Source organism: Ambystoma mexicanum, chromosome 2p, assembly GCF_040938575.1.
Source record: "Ambystoma mexicanum isolate Mex_15411 chromosome 2p, UKY_AmexF1_1, whole genome shotgun sequence".
Lineage (NCBI taxonomy): Eukaryota > Metazoa > Chordata > Amphibia > Caudata > Ambystomatidae > Ambystoma > Ambystoma mexicanum.
Window position 1 is genome coordinate 1,171,674,236 of NC_090923.1, and position 13,112 is coordinate 1,171,687,347.

The 13,112-nt window shown below is 44.6% G+C and overlaps 1 protein-coding gene across 6 annotated transcripts in view; it reads right to left on the reverse strand.

Annotated features, from left to right (window-relative positions):
- WNK3 (WNK lysine deficient protein kinase 3) overlaps positions 1-13,112 on the reverse strand; it is a 2,095,067-nt gene that overhangs the window by 1,360,585 nt on the left and 721,370 nt on the right. The gene's annotated exons all lie outside the window — the stretch shown is intronic.

Consider the following 13,112-nt stretch of genomic DNA (forward strand, 5'->3'; position numbering starts at 1 on the left):
TATGCTCGATCATTCAGTGATGTCCTCGCAGCCCAATTTGGGGGGCTTAGAGATTTTACAGATATTAGCATCATGGAATTGGCTGATCAAGCGGAAGGCGAATTGGAGGCCCTGAATATGGAGTTGTCTAATTTACAGCCTCAGAAGCCTTGTAATGGCGCCACGTTTGATTCCCCAACTCCCCTGGTGAAAGTAATAAATAAGGAATCATCTCGCCATGACCAAGAAGACTGTCAAGCCCCTTCCCAAATGAGGGATGGCATAGGAGCTCAGGAGGGCTCCTCTGAGTTACGCCATACTTTGAGGGAGGTGGATGAACGTATTCGCCCGTCTCATCCCACTGTATCAGCCTTGAATATGGTTTTAAGTTCTTTTGTTTCCCTAGATGACAACATTTGGGCAGAACTGAAATCTACCAATACTATATTGACTAATGTTACCTCGAAAGTTGAGGAATTTGAGTTTGAGGTTTGTTTTGCCAATCTGCCTAGGAGGGATGAGGCCGAAACTAGGAATGTCCTACAGCCTAAGTCAAACTCTGACAATGTCTTGGGGTCCGTTATTGAAATCTCTGATGATCTGGGTTCAAATGAACATTTGACCCCCCCTTCGAAGTGAGGTCAACATCTAGTGTAATGGTTCCTGTAATGGATATTACAGCACAGGGATCTACTGGGACTGATGTTGACATCATTGATATTACTAATTATCAACTTCCGGTTGGGGAGGCGGCAACCCATGGAGGGAGAAGGGAGCTCAGCCAAAGGGCAAGGGAACCCCTCATTTTCTAAACAAACTACTATTGTGGTGAAAGGCAAAGTTTGAAGCGGAAGGCGGGGGCCAAGAAAAATAGAATTTTATCTTTAAGAAAGGCCCACTGCACTCTGTTTCATGCCAGATTATCCCCTGTACCAGAACAGGTAGTTTCAATCCATGAACCGGTGTTAAAATATCAGTTTATAACTGAGAATATTCCAACAATGCCGGACAGGGTGGTTGGAGTCCCAGCTCCCCGGAATCCTATTATAGAGTCAATTGTGAAGAATATGGATTTTACTAAGGTAGTGGGAGCTCCCGATATGAGCCGGGGTGTGAGGTTGAAAGACTCTCCCATTACTCCATTCCCACACTTAATCAGGGTTTGGGGTGAGCAGGGAGGAGGCTCTTATAGATTCAGACCATTCTCTAGCCAATCGCAATCTATCTGGGGCCCATCAGAGGGGGCAACTACCTCTACGATGCTGGGGATAAGAGTGGAGGGAAATATGGTGCATGCATGTTCAACAGTGAGTCCTTTAGTAGTCCCGAATGATGTACCGGTGGCGAGTTTGGGCGTTGTGAAGGACTTTATTAGGCCCATGCTGGTCACAGAGGATATTCCTACTATACAACTGCCTCTCCCATGTCTTAACCCCATTTTGCCTATAGACAGGATGATGGCAGGATCGGGTATGGGAAAATCAACATTCCTTAAAGAGGTGGCTGATCTCCCCCTGGAATCTAACTACCCTAGAGTTTCAGCTGGAATGAAGAATCTGTTGCAGCGTTTTCACTACCCTTCAGGTGCTACTGTGAGAGGGCTCACTGGGGCACCTGTGGGGAATGGTGATCCGTTTCATGGCCCATCAAGTGCTCCACTAATAAAGCATTCCTATTCTGATGCACTTAAAGGGAAAGTAGCTACACAGCAGAGGGTGAAGGGTGGGAGCTGTGCCATACATCAAGTTAAGATTTGCTGTCCTCTGGGTGCGGATTACCAGATTTGCATGAATCGGCCAAATATTCTAACCATCGTTGCGTCTATCCCAAGCCTGGCTTTGGTGTCATAGGCTGATATTGGGAGAGTTTCCTTCCCAGTTAGAGAGGATATGAGTACTATTATTATGTCTCTATGCTCTCCGCTAGTAAGAGAACTAATATTCACTCAAAAAGTAGAACTGGCAGGATTGGGTTTCAAAATATCTCAGGTACATGAATCAAATAAGGGAATCCTAAAGAATGGTACTAGCCAATCGATTGCTAGTTTTCCCAAGGTTGCCGCTATTTCTGATAAATTGTCTCAGAGTGGAGTGTTGAATGATATGGATTGGGCACCCATTATCTCCCCTCTATGGCAAAAACTGGTCCCATGAAAATAATTCCACTCTGGCTGATCACTGGAAGAGTAGAACATTATGTTTGCAATTTTGGAATACTCGTGGCAATGTCCATCTTTTTGCCAACCCTGTGTGTATGAAAATGTTGAGAAAAGCTAATTGCATTTGTCTGCAAGAGACATGGTTAACCTCAGCACCCACCCTGGACGGATATAATGATTTCACCCAACCTGCTAGAGATGGGATGGGGAGGGGGGGGTGACCATCAGGGGGACTTCTGACTGCTGTGGATGTCTCCCTTGGCCTCAGTGGGGTGGTAATTGCGGATTTGCCCTTTGGTGTATTGGGGGTTGACTGTAGGTCAATGGATGGTTCAATCAATCTATTACTACTCAATATTTACTGGCATAAGGGTATTGAATTGGTTGTTCCATTTGTTGATGGGGGGTGCTGGATGAGTGGATGGAAACTCACCCAGATGGCAGGGTCGTAGCTATGGGAGATTTGAATGCAGACTTTGCTCATTCTTACAAATTGTGGGAGTTGGAAGAGATTGGTGGGGGTAACTCTGAGAAGCAAGTGGCTGGACAGAAGTGGATAACAGGTCTGGGTGGTAGGGGCCTTTTTCCTCTGGTGGGGAAAAGCATTGTATCAGGGAATTCCAGTAAATGGCATACCTGGCTTAGAGGGGACAGCTCATCTCTGATTGATTATATTTTTGTAGACACTTCCCTTATGAATTCTTGTCTGTCATTTGAAATACTTAAAAATGATTGGAGCGACCACTGCATTCTTATGGCACAATTTAATTGGGTTTTGAATATTAGGAAATGTCAGCAAGAATTACAGTTAGTGGCCCAGGTAGGGCGTAATGCTGTTAAATGGACTGACCCAAAAATACGTGCCTTGAATTCCAAAATATATCATGTATTGAACCGCTCGACTTATGAGTGGAAACTCCAAAATGTCAATGCAATCGAGTTCCAATCATTTGTGGGTCAAATGACTGGCAAAATGGCCCTGGCAATGAGAGCAACTGTCTCTGGCCAAGTTAGGCATGCTCACTGTTAGAATACTGATGCAGCATCTGCAAAAAAGATGTTACGTAGAACAGTGAAGCAGATTCACAGCACTAATCAGGACGAGGCAGTTCACAGAAAGCTTATTGGGAAACGTAAGCAATCATAAGAACTATTGTAAGTCTATTAAATCTGTAATATTATAGAAATATTCAAAAACGATGCTTGGAACCCTAATTGCGGCAGATACGAGTGCATTTTGGTACCTGGTAAATGGGCAGGAACCAAATTACACAACTGTCAGTCAATTTCTGAAAAAGAATCGATGGAGTTCTTGGAGAGCAGATTTGGGAAGTCCTCTATGGACCCTCCACTGGTTTTGGACCGGACTGGGGAGGGCAGGTGGGATCCGCAAGTTGAGGTAGCAACCATCTTAAAACTGATCTCCAGATGTAAGGGCTCTGGGCCCAAACGGTCTCACAAACAACACCTTCGAGGCTAATCCTAATTTGTGGGCCCAGTTATTGTGTCTGGAGTTCAATGACATACTGTCCTCAGGGATGACCCCTGTGTCTTGGAACACAGCTCATGTTGTCCCACTCATCAAGTGTTGCAGCAGGACTGATCCGGCTAACTATCGTCCAATTTCATTAATCGATGCGGACTGTAAACATTTTTCCTCTTTCCTGTTGTCACACTTGGAGGAGCGGGCTCTCAGGAGTCACCCACTGGATCAATTCCAGACAGGTTTTAGAAGAGGTCACTCGACCAATGTCAACGGACTTGCCCTGAAGTGTGCACAAGAGGCGGCATGGTCAACAGATGGCTGCAATGGCTTCAATTGACCTGACAGGCTTGTTTGACTGGGTCGACCGGGGTAGGTTGTGGTTAAAACTGGCGAGCTGAGGCCTACCTGCAGGGCTCCTGAGATTAATTAGCGGGGTCTATGAGAACTGTGGGGTTCGGGTCCGTTTAAATCAAGGAGGAGATCTTTCAATGAGAATTAGATCGTTTCAGGGGGTCAGACAAGGCTGCACATTGGCACCCTGGCTATTCAACCAGTATTTTTCAGATGTAGCCATCTCGCTTTCCAAAGAAGGACTCCTGGGCCCCTAAAATCGGCAAGGATAAAATTATTTGTTAAGCATACGCTGATGATCTGTTGATCTTTGATAATACCAAAGTGGGGCTGCAACGGTCGTCGAGTAATTTTGAAGCATATGCTAAAAACAATGGCTTAACAATTAATCCATCTAAAACCAAATTTTATCCTTTAGAAAAGCGAGGGTCAAGATTTCGGGTTACATTGGTAAGTTAGGTGAGACGCCTTTGAAATTGGTGGAGTCTGTGCGACATTTGGGTTTAATATCTCAGCCTACCCTGGCTCTAAGGCACTAATAGAACCTATCTTACATAAGGCAAAATTGCTAGAATCGCAGGTGGTCAGGATTGATCGAAAGTTTGGTAAATTTTCTTTGAAGCCTGCCCTGATATTTTATGAGAGGAGAATTATACCTAAATGAATTTATGGCCTGAAATTGCTTCCTGAGAGAGTGAGCAATACACTGAATCGCATAGAGGGTCGCATTTGGAGAAGATTGTTGGGTATGCCGAATGCGATCCCGATCTCAGCAATTAGGTTCGAATTGGGTGCTATATCAATGTGGGCACGGGTACAGTGGGCTTGTATATCTCTGTATTCAAAGATTAAAACTAGAGTGCCAAACACATTGTATCATCTATTGGATAGAAACCTGGATCTCTCGCGTACATTGATCTCTTTAAGGGACCAATCAGAGGCCATATTGGAAAAGTTTGGGATGTCAACTGAGCTTTGATTTGCAACCCTATGGCTGTAAAGCGTGCATTATTCGATCTTGATTGGTGTGAAACTGTAGACACATTTAATTCTTATCCTTCACTATTGCATTTGAATCACAAACATAGAGCCTGTGGTTCCCCCACAAAGGTTATTCTACAATTTCCAGATGGGTTATATCGAGGTATTGTCCTTAAAGCTAGATGGAATGTTCTTCCTACTACAGACATCTTGGTCAGAAGAGGGTTGATCTCGGCGGACCTTGCTAGATGCAGGTTCTGCCTGGCCAATGAGGAGTCCTTAAAATATCTGGTTATGGAGTGTGACACACTACATCCACTTAAGGTAAAATATCTGGAAACTTTAAAAGCCAACCCCATTATATATGAGGAGGAGTGGGCATGGGAAAGAGGCCTGAATATTCAAACTATTGATGAGGTTTTGGCCCTATCCGGATTTATTCAAAGCTTAAATTAATAATAGAGTAAAGTTTGCTATTTTGTCAGGACTGGGAAACGATGTAATGTCGGAGTACAATGAGTGTTGTATCTAATTTCTGCGCTTCCTTTCTCTTGTAATGTTTATTTCTACTTTGTCTGTACTGATGGTAGATATGTTTTGGAATACGTGTATTCTTTTTTCCACTTAAAAATTTAAATTTCATTTTTTCCCCATATGCTAGTTTTGATGTTTTGTAACGGTTTGAATAAACCGTATACAAATAAAAATGTTTTTTAAAAAATAGGTTTCCCGCAAGGAGGGGCATGAAACAGCATTGTCTGCTCTGGTCTTTTGTCTGTGGAGCTATTTGCAGTTCAAAGGAAAATGTCAAATCAAGGCAATTAAATGGGGTGGGGGCTACAAAGGTGTACTAGCCAACAATATATGTCGCGGGTTAGAGACACATATTACCCTGAATCTAAGTCACAGCACAGTCCATGGTGCTCATGTATTCCCTTTTGTTCCCGACTAGTGACCCAAGGTCTCCCATGTCTTGCTTATACTATGCAGCTGCTTACTCATCCAATGAACCTCATATTGAAGCGGTCTTAGACAATGAAAGAAGTGTTGGGGAAAATATGTTTAAAATTGAGAACACTGAAAAGAAATGGTGTTTAAATGACACCCAAGTATAACAAAGAACTGTGCAAACATGAATTGAAAATAACAATCGAGTTCTGAATAACTTGCATTCCAACTATGCAGTCAGAATTACAATTAATGTATAACAAAGAAGAACATCTTGTCTTTGAAAACAGAGCCAATATGAATAAATCACCCACATACCTACAAATAGCTGAATTATAATTGAGGCATTTGCTGCTAGCAAGCACAAGCCAAACCAACTTTTTTAAAATCTATGGAATACTGCTTGAGGAAGGATGAGGTGGAAGACCAAGTGGCCACTCTAGAGAAAACAATGGTTACATTTCTCTGTAAGGATACAGATGCCCCGTTAGTCCTAATCACCTGAGCTAGGGACCCATTAGTGATGGTCCTTGAAACCTTTTGTAAACTGATTTCCTGCATTTCTGTCGGCATAGGTCACAAAGAATCTTTGTGATGCACAGAAGCGTTTTGTTCCGTTTATATAAAATGTGAGAGCTTTGTGTACATCTAGTGGGTAAAGCCCTTTCCGCTTCTCAAGAAAAGTCATTAATGTTAGAGGATCCCTATTTAAGTCTGGCAGCCCGAGAGTGATTGCATGCAGCCTAAGAGTTTGTATGTCCATCCTCCACACTGCTCAATATATGGGGGGGAAACCCCACAACTTTACCTTCAGTAGGAGAGTGAAAAATGTAAGTACAAGTGGGACATGAAGCATGCCTTGTTAATTCATCAGGTTGACAATGTCAAAACAGAGGTAAATGACTTAACTGCAATGCCCTTCGCCTGTGCATATTAGTTACTGATGAAGAACAAAACTCCAGGAAAGGGGTCCATACCCATTGGAACCTCACCAATCCCTCATTCAAGATCAGTCTACCTTTTCTTCAGCCAAATCTTTCACAACTTGACCCACCACATTGCTTCTAAGGGACCATCAGGATTATTCCAAAAGAGAGCAAAGGGGAGCCTGGATGCATTTAACATGACCCAGGGACCCAATTTCTCTGAGACACCAACAAAGCGATGAGAAGCTGGGAAAAAAAACGGTGTAGATGTTTAGGATCATAGCATCATCTAAGGACAATCTTTTAGAAGCAGTCTTTCATGGTGGTTGTGGACTTGCTGACCAGACCAATTAAGTTTCCCATGCTTCTGCAAGGATCTCCAGACATAGCCATCTACATCTCAACTTATATTGTAGCTTATCCTCTGCACTAATAATGCTCAAGAGCCGACATTGCTTAGAGAATCTGACTTTGGGTATATCTTCCAGCATAATCAATTTAAACTGTGTAGCCTGCCTGATGCCTGCAGTGGGAACAAACTGCTTTGTTATCCAAGTGCCATAATTGGATATACCTATATGGTTCTGCCTCAAATTGCAAATGTTGCCTCTGCTTCCTAAAAATTAATGGCTGCCCTTGTTGAAAACATTACCCAAGTTCGATAAACCAATACCCACTCGACCACATTTAAAAAACACCATATCCCATCCCAGGTGTGAACTCCGGAATATTTACTGGTGTGGAATCAGGTCTCAGCTTAGGGCCCGCCTGCCAAAGTTTTTGGGCTTTATCCCAGTAATGAAGAGTTGAAATCGTAGCTGGGATCCTCTGTTCCACTGCCAGAAGAGCTTTCCTCCCCCAAAAACAGGAGCTTCGATATATGTATTGAATAGGTTACCTGTTTGAACTGAGCCCATTTCAGCTCAGGGGCTTTTTGATTTTATTTTATTTATAAAGCGCAAAAAAACAGGCCCAGGGGCAACCGGGCGCATACTCTTAAACATGTTACAAAAAGCAGTAGTTCCAAAAATATACAGCATATATACATGTACCGAGGGGTACCATTAACAGCGTATAATACAGGGACAGAGCAGAGAGAAAATGTATATACAGTCCCCCCCACCCCCCTGCATGTGGAGTCTGGACTGTGTCAAGGTCTCATGAGTCTTGGGAGAGAAGCCATGTTTTAGCATTGTTCTTGAAGGAGTGGAATGATGGTTCAATTCTGATAGGTGTGGGCAAGGTGTTCGAGTTTGGAGGCCAGGACGGAGAAGCTCACCCCACCAGCTTTTTGGAGTTTGCATCTAGGCACGATGAGGCTGTGAGTTTGGGCTGCTCTGGTAGGTCGAGTGGAGATGTGGCATGAGAAGCAAGCGGACAGGTAAGGTGGGGCGTTGTTGCTCAGACATTTGTGAGTCAAAGCTAGGGTTTTCAGGGCAATTCTTTGTTTTACTGGGAGCCAGCGTAAGTCCGATCTGACAGAGGAGATATGAGAGCGCCTCGGGATGTTTAAGGCTGCCCTTAAGGCATTATTTTGTACAGTTTGCAATTTATTAACGTTAGACTGACTGACCCCTAGGTAGAGAGCACTACAGTAGTCGATTTTGGCCATAACAAGAGTTCTGGCGAGTGTGATACAGTTGGTGGAGTTTAGGAAGGGTCTACAGGCAGTGATAAGTTTGCAGGTATAGGCCAAAGCTGACCTAACTGCATTTATTTGTTTGTTCAGAGAAAGCGAGGAGTGAAGATAGACCCCTAGCGTTTTAGTATCTTTGGAGACTTTAATGTCATTGCCGTCAATAATGAAGGACTTGTAGGTTTGGTCTAGTTTGTTGAGCCGATGATTTGATTCTAAAATTAAGAGCTCAGTCTTATCATCGTTAAGGCAAAGTTCGTGCTGTGCCATCCAGGCCTGGATGTCCGAGTAAACATCGTTAAGGGCTTTGGTGTCAGCTGTGTAGTCTCCTGTGATAGGGATGAGTATCTGGGTGTCGTCCGCGTAGTTAGTGTAGGAGACACCCAGATAGTCAAGCACATTGAGGAGGGGCTTGGTGAATACGTTATACAACGTAGGGGATACACACAAGCCTTGAGGAACGCCACAGTGAATAGGGGAGGGATCCGCTGATGCCAGTGGTGAGAAGACCCTCATGGATCTATTGCTCAGGAATGAGTGGATCCAGGCATTGGCAGAGTCGGAGAAGTGGGCTGATGATGAGATGCTGGAAGAGTATTTGGTGGTTGACCAGATCAAAAGCCACGGAGAGATCGAGGAGAAGGGGAAGAGCTAGCTTCCCATTGTCCTCTAGTGACTCCATCTGAGTTTTCAAGTCGATCAGAGCGGACTCCGTGCCATGTTTAGGGCGGAACCCTGATTGTCTTAAGCCCAGGAGATTGTTTAGTTTGAGGTAATCCTGAATCTACAGGTAGGCTGCGGGGTCCAGGATCTTGAGCAGGAATGGGACTGTAGTGATAGTTCTGAAGTTAGTTGGGATATTAGGGTCAAGGGAGGGTTCTTTGAGGAGCAGGATAACCCATGCATCCTTTAGGTTGTTGGGGACAATACCCGTCTTGAAAGAAGCATTTATGAATGCTGTAATGAACGAGGCTAGCTCATGAGATGCTTCCTTGATAATAGGTGCTGGGCAGGGGTCGCCTTGGCAATTGGAAGGTTTTAAATTGTTGATGTTTTCTACTTCGAGAGTAGTGAGTGGGGAGAAGGAGAAAGGTTTATGCAGATAGGTTAAATGTGTATTAAGTGTAGGTGTGGTTGGTCAAGCTGTAGGGATTTCTGTTTGTCCCTGATTTTAGATTGGAGGGTAGCAATTCTACCCAGGAGTGCTGACTGAATATTGGTGCACCAAGTGTTGTCTTTGGAGCAAGAGTCAGGGGGGCTGCAGGTGTCTCGAATTCCTTATGGATATTAAAGAGTTCCTTAGTATTGGACTGGGCTGACATAATGCGGTTATTATAAGTATCTTTTGTTGCCTGGAGTACAGCTTCTTTATAGTTAAGGGTGGCTATCAGAAGACTGTCCTTGTGGGCGTCGGAGTGGTGACTTCTCCAGCGTGACTCTGCTGTGTGTTTCTCTTTGCGTAACACTCTAAGCTGGGGAGTAAACCACGAGTTAAGGTGTGCTCGTTGTTTGGGTTTCCTCAGTTTGAGCGGGGCGATAGAGTTGATGGCTGCAAGCAGTGACTGGTTATACATGGTTATACATGTCGGCTAGGTTGGGGGGGTCTGAGCAAGTGTCGGGAGCGTTTAGTGTGGGAAGGATAAGGGGGAGTAGTTTTTCTGTCGTAATGTTCTTTTTATTTGTAGTGACGGTGGCTGGGGCGACCAAAGGCCTGGGTGGTGGGGCTGCTTCGATGCTGAAAGTGATGACATGGTGGTCAGACCACAAGCAAGGGGCGTTGGAGATTACGCTAATATTGCAATTAATGTCACTAAGCCAGTCAAGGGACCGCCCTTTAATGTGGGTGGGTTCCTGTATGTGGTGAGTGAAATCTAAATCTGTTAAGAGGGCCGCAGGATCATTAGGGTCTTGGTGTCCTAGATTGAGGTCGCCAAGAATGATGGTTTGGGAGTTGGATTTAGCCTTGTTGAGTACTCACATAGAGATATCATCCACAAAGGATGTGGGTGGACCAGGGGGTCTGTATATTAGGTGGATGGTAGCCGTTTGGTTAGCTGAGAGTCCGAGCTTGACAGAGTAACTCTGCCGTTTCCACCTTAGTGCTTAGGATGGTTCTAAGTCCCAATGAGTTTCTAGCGATGAAAGCAATTCCTCCACTTCTCGAGGTGCGATCACATATGATGGAGTAATCACTGGGGATGGCCAATGAGAGTGCCGGGCCGGAAGCCGCGTGCAGCCAGGTCTCGGAGATGGCGATGAAGTCGAGTTCCTGAGTTTTGATAAGATCAGCAATGTCCAGAGCATACGCAGCTAGGGATCTTGCGTTAATCAGGGCAGCTTTAATTAAACCAATGTTGCTTGATGAAGCTGTGATGGTTTGAGGGTGATGGGGCGTGGGTGAGGTGGCAGCTTGTGGAGGCGGGCTGTGCGTATGAGTTTTGAGGTATGGGCTCGGTTACAAGGGGTGTCCCTTCTTACCCATAAGTCTAGATCCTAATCTTAGGTTTCTAAGAGTGATAGGACATGGTTGGTTGGGTGAGGGTTTTTTGGCGAAATGGTCGAGCCATAGGGCCGGATCGTTGAGGTAGATGTTGTGGTATTGAGGTGCAGTACTTTGGTAGGTATCAGGAGATCTGTGAGAGGTGGCCATGGATGAGATGTGCAAGGAGCTAGGTGCAGCTAAGTTGGGAGGTGGTAGGTGTGACGACCTGGTAATTGACCACACAGAGTAGTACTTGTAATGAGGAGAGCAGTGACCTTAGGGAGTACCAACGTGGTAGCATGTTACCAAGATATGAGAGGAAAGGGCCACCGGATCTGTGAGGCAGTTATAAGCGTTACAGGCACTATTTGGCTAGGCAGTGCGTGCTCTGTACGAGCAATGCAGGCTGAGTTTAAAACAGGTTAAGTCTACTTATTCAGAGTCAAGCAATGGGGGTGCATCAGATCAGGGTACACAGGCAAAGCAAATACCAAAGCTTGCATATACATTAGCATGTTAGCATGATATAATCAATCAAACAGGTATGCCACTTGGCTGGCTATGAGGCAACTAGTAATAGCCTGTGCTCCAAAGCTTCCCATCATTACGGGTAGTTGAAGAATTGCATGCGAGTTTCTGTCAGCTTCCATTTCCAAATGTAAAACAACTTCCACTGGAAGGGGCTGAGAAGGCAGGACAGGGCTCAAATCAGGCGAACCCTGAAAACAAAGGAGCCTAGGGACCAGTTTCATTTTCTGGGCATAGATCCCGCCTATCCCCGATACATGTTGCTTAACCCATCTGTCCAAGTCCATACTTAACTCATTGGACTGAAGGGCAAATGTTAAGATGTGGGTTTCTTGCTGTCCCTAGAAAGTCTAACCCAAAGGTATTAGAGGGTGGACTCCTCCCAATGGAGCAGAAATGTCTCTTAAAAGCTTTATGGCGATCTCCCTCTCAGAAGCAGTCAAGCCTCCCGGATTTCAAAATAATTATTGGGAAGCCCACAATTCCCTTAAAGGCAATAAGTAAGCTCCTCCATCATGGTCTAGAGGGAAGAGCCTACATGAGACAAAAAAGGAGAAGATCTGTAAAAGACACATTTTGTGTATTGACCCTTCCATCCTTTCATTTAACCTGACCTTTTTTTTATAAAGAAAGGTTCCATAAAGTGCACAAAGGAGGGAGTGGGACAGATAGGGGACGTCCCTAACTATTTATCCATTTTTTTCTCCATTTGTAAAGTACCCAAACCCTCAGGCATCAGGGTGCTGTTGCAGACCAGTTACATTTATACACACGCTTGAATCATAAGAAGACATTCAGAAGAAGTTGTTCTGTAAATTCAAGACCGATTGCATGCAGGGAAATATACTGGCCAACTGGGGTTTAGGCAAAGAGCCAGGTTTTCAAGGTTTTTCGGAAGACCCAATGTGAGGTCTCTGCGCTTCGGTCTGCTGGTAGAGAGTTCCAGTGGTTAATTGCGACTGCTGGGAAGCTTAGCCCCCCTCCTTGGGCTCTTTTCACTGTTGGTATGGCTAGTTTGTGGGCATGATCGGATCTTATTGGTGTGTTGGGTTGTGTTCTTTCAATTTTCTGGGAAAGGTACTCAGGGCTGTTTTGTTTAAACATTTGTGGGTGATAGAGTGTGTCTTCAAGGTAATTCTTTCCTTAAATCGGGAGCCAATTAGCCCTTTTTCTGGCAGGTGTGAAGTGGTCTTTTTTTGGGATTTTCAGTGCTGCTCTCAGGGCATTATTCTGTATTACTTGGAGTATATTTATGTTCCTTTTGGAAGTGCCTGCAAAAAGGATGTTGCAGTAGTCCAACCTCGCCCCTGTGATAGCTCCGGCATTGGTCACGTAACTATCCGTGGTTAGGAATTGTCTTGTTGCGTTGATTAGTTTTGCTGTATAGGCTGATGAGGCAATAGCACAGACTTGTTTCTTGAGGGATAGGGAGGCGTCTAGGTAAACGCCTAGGGTTTTTATTGTGTCTGAGGGCACGTGAATTGCAGACTGAATTTCTTTAGCACTGTAGGGGAGCCTACCAGTAGGATCTCAGTCTTGTCGTCGCTTAGACACAAATCGTTAGTTGCTATCCAGGATTGGAATTCACGAGTCTGTGTTGTAGGAGCATGTTAAGGGAAGAAGGATTTGGGTGTCAG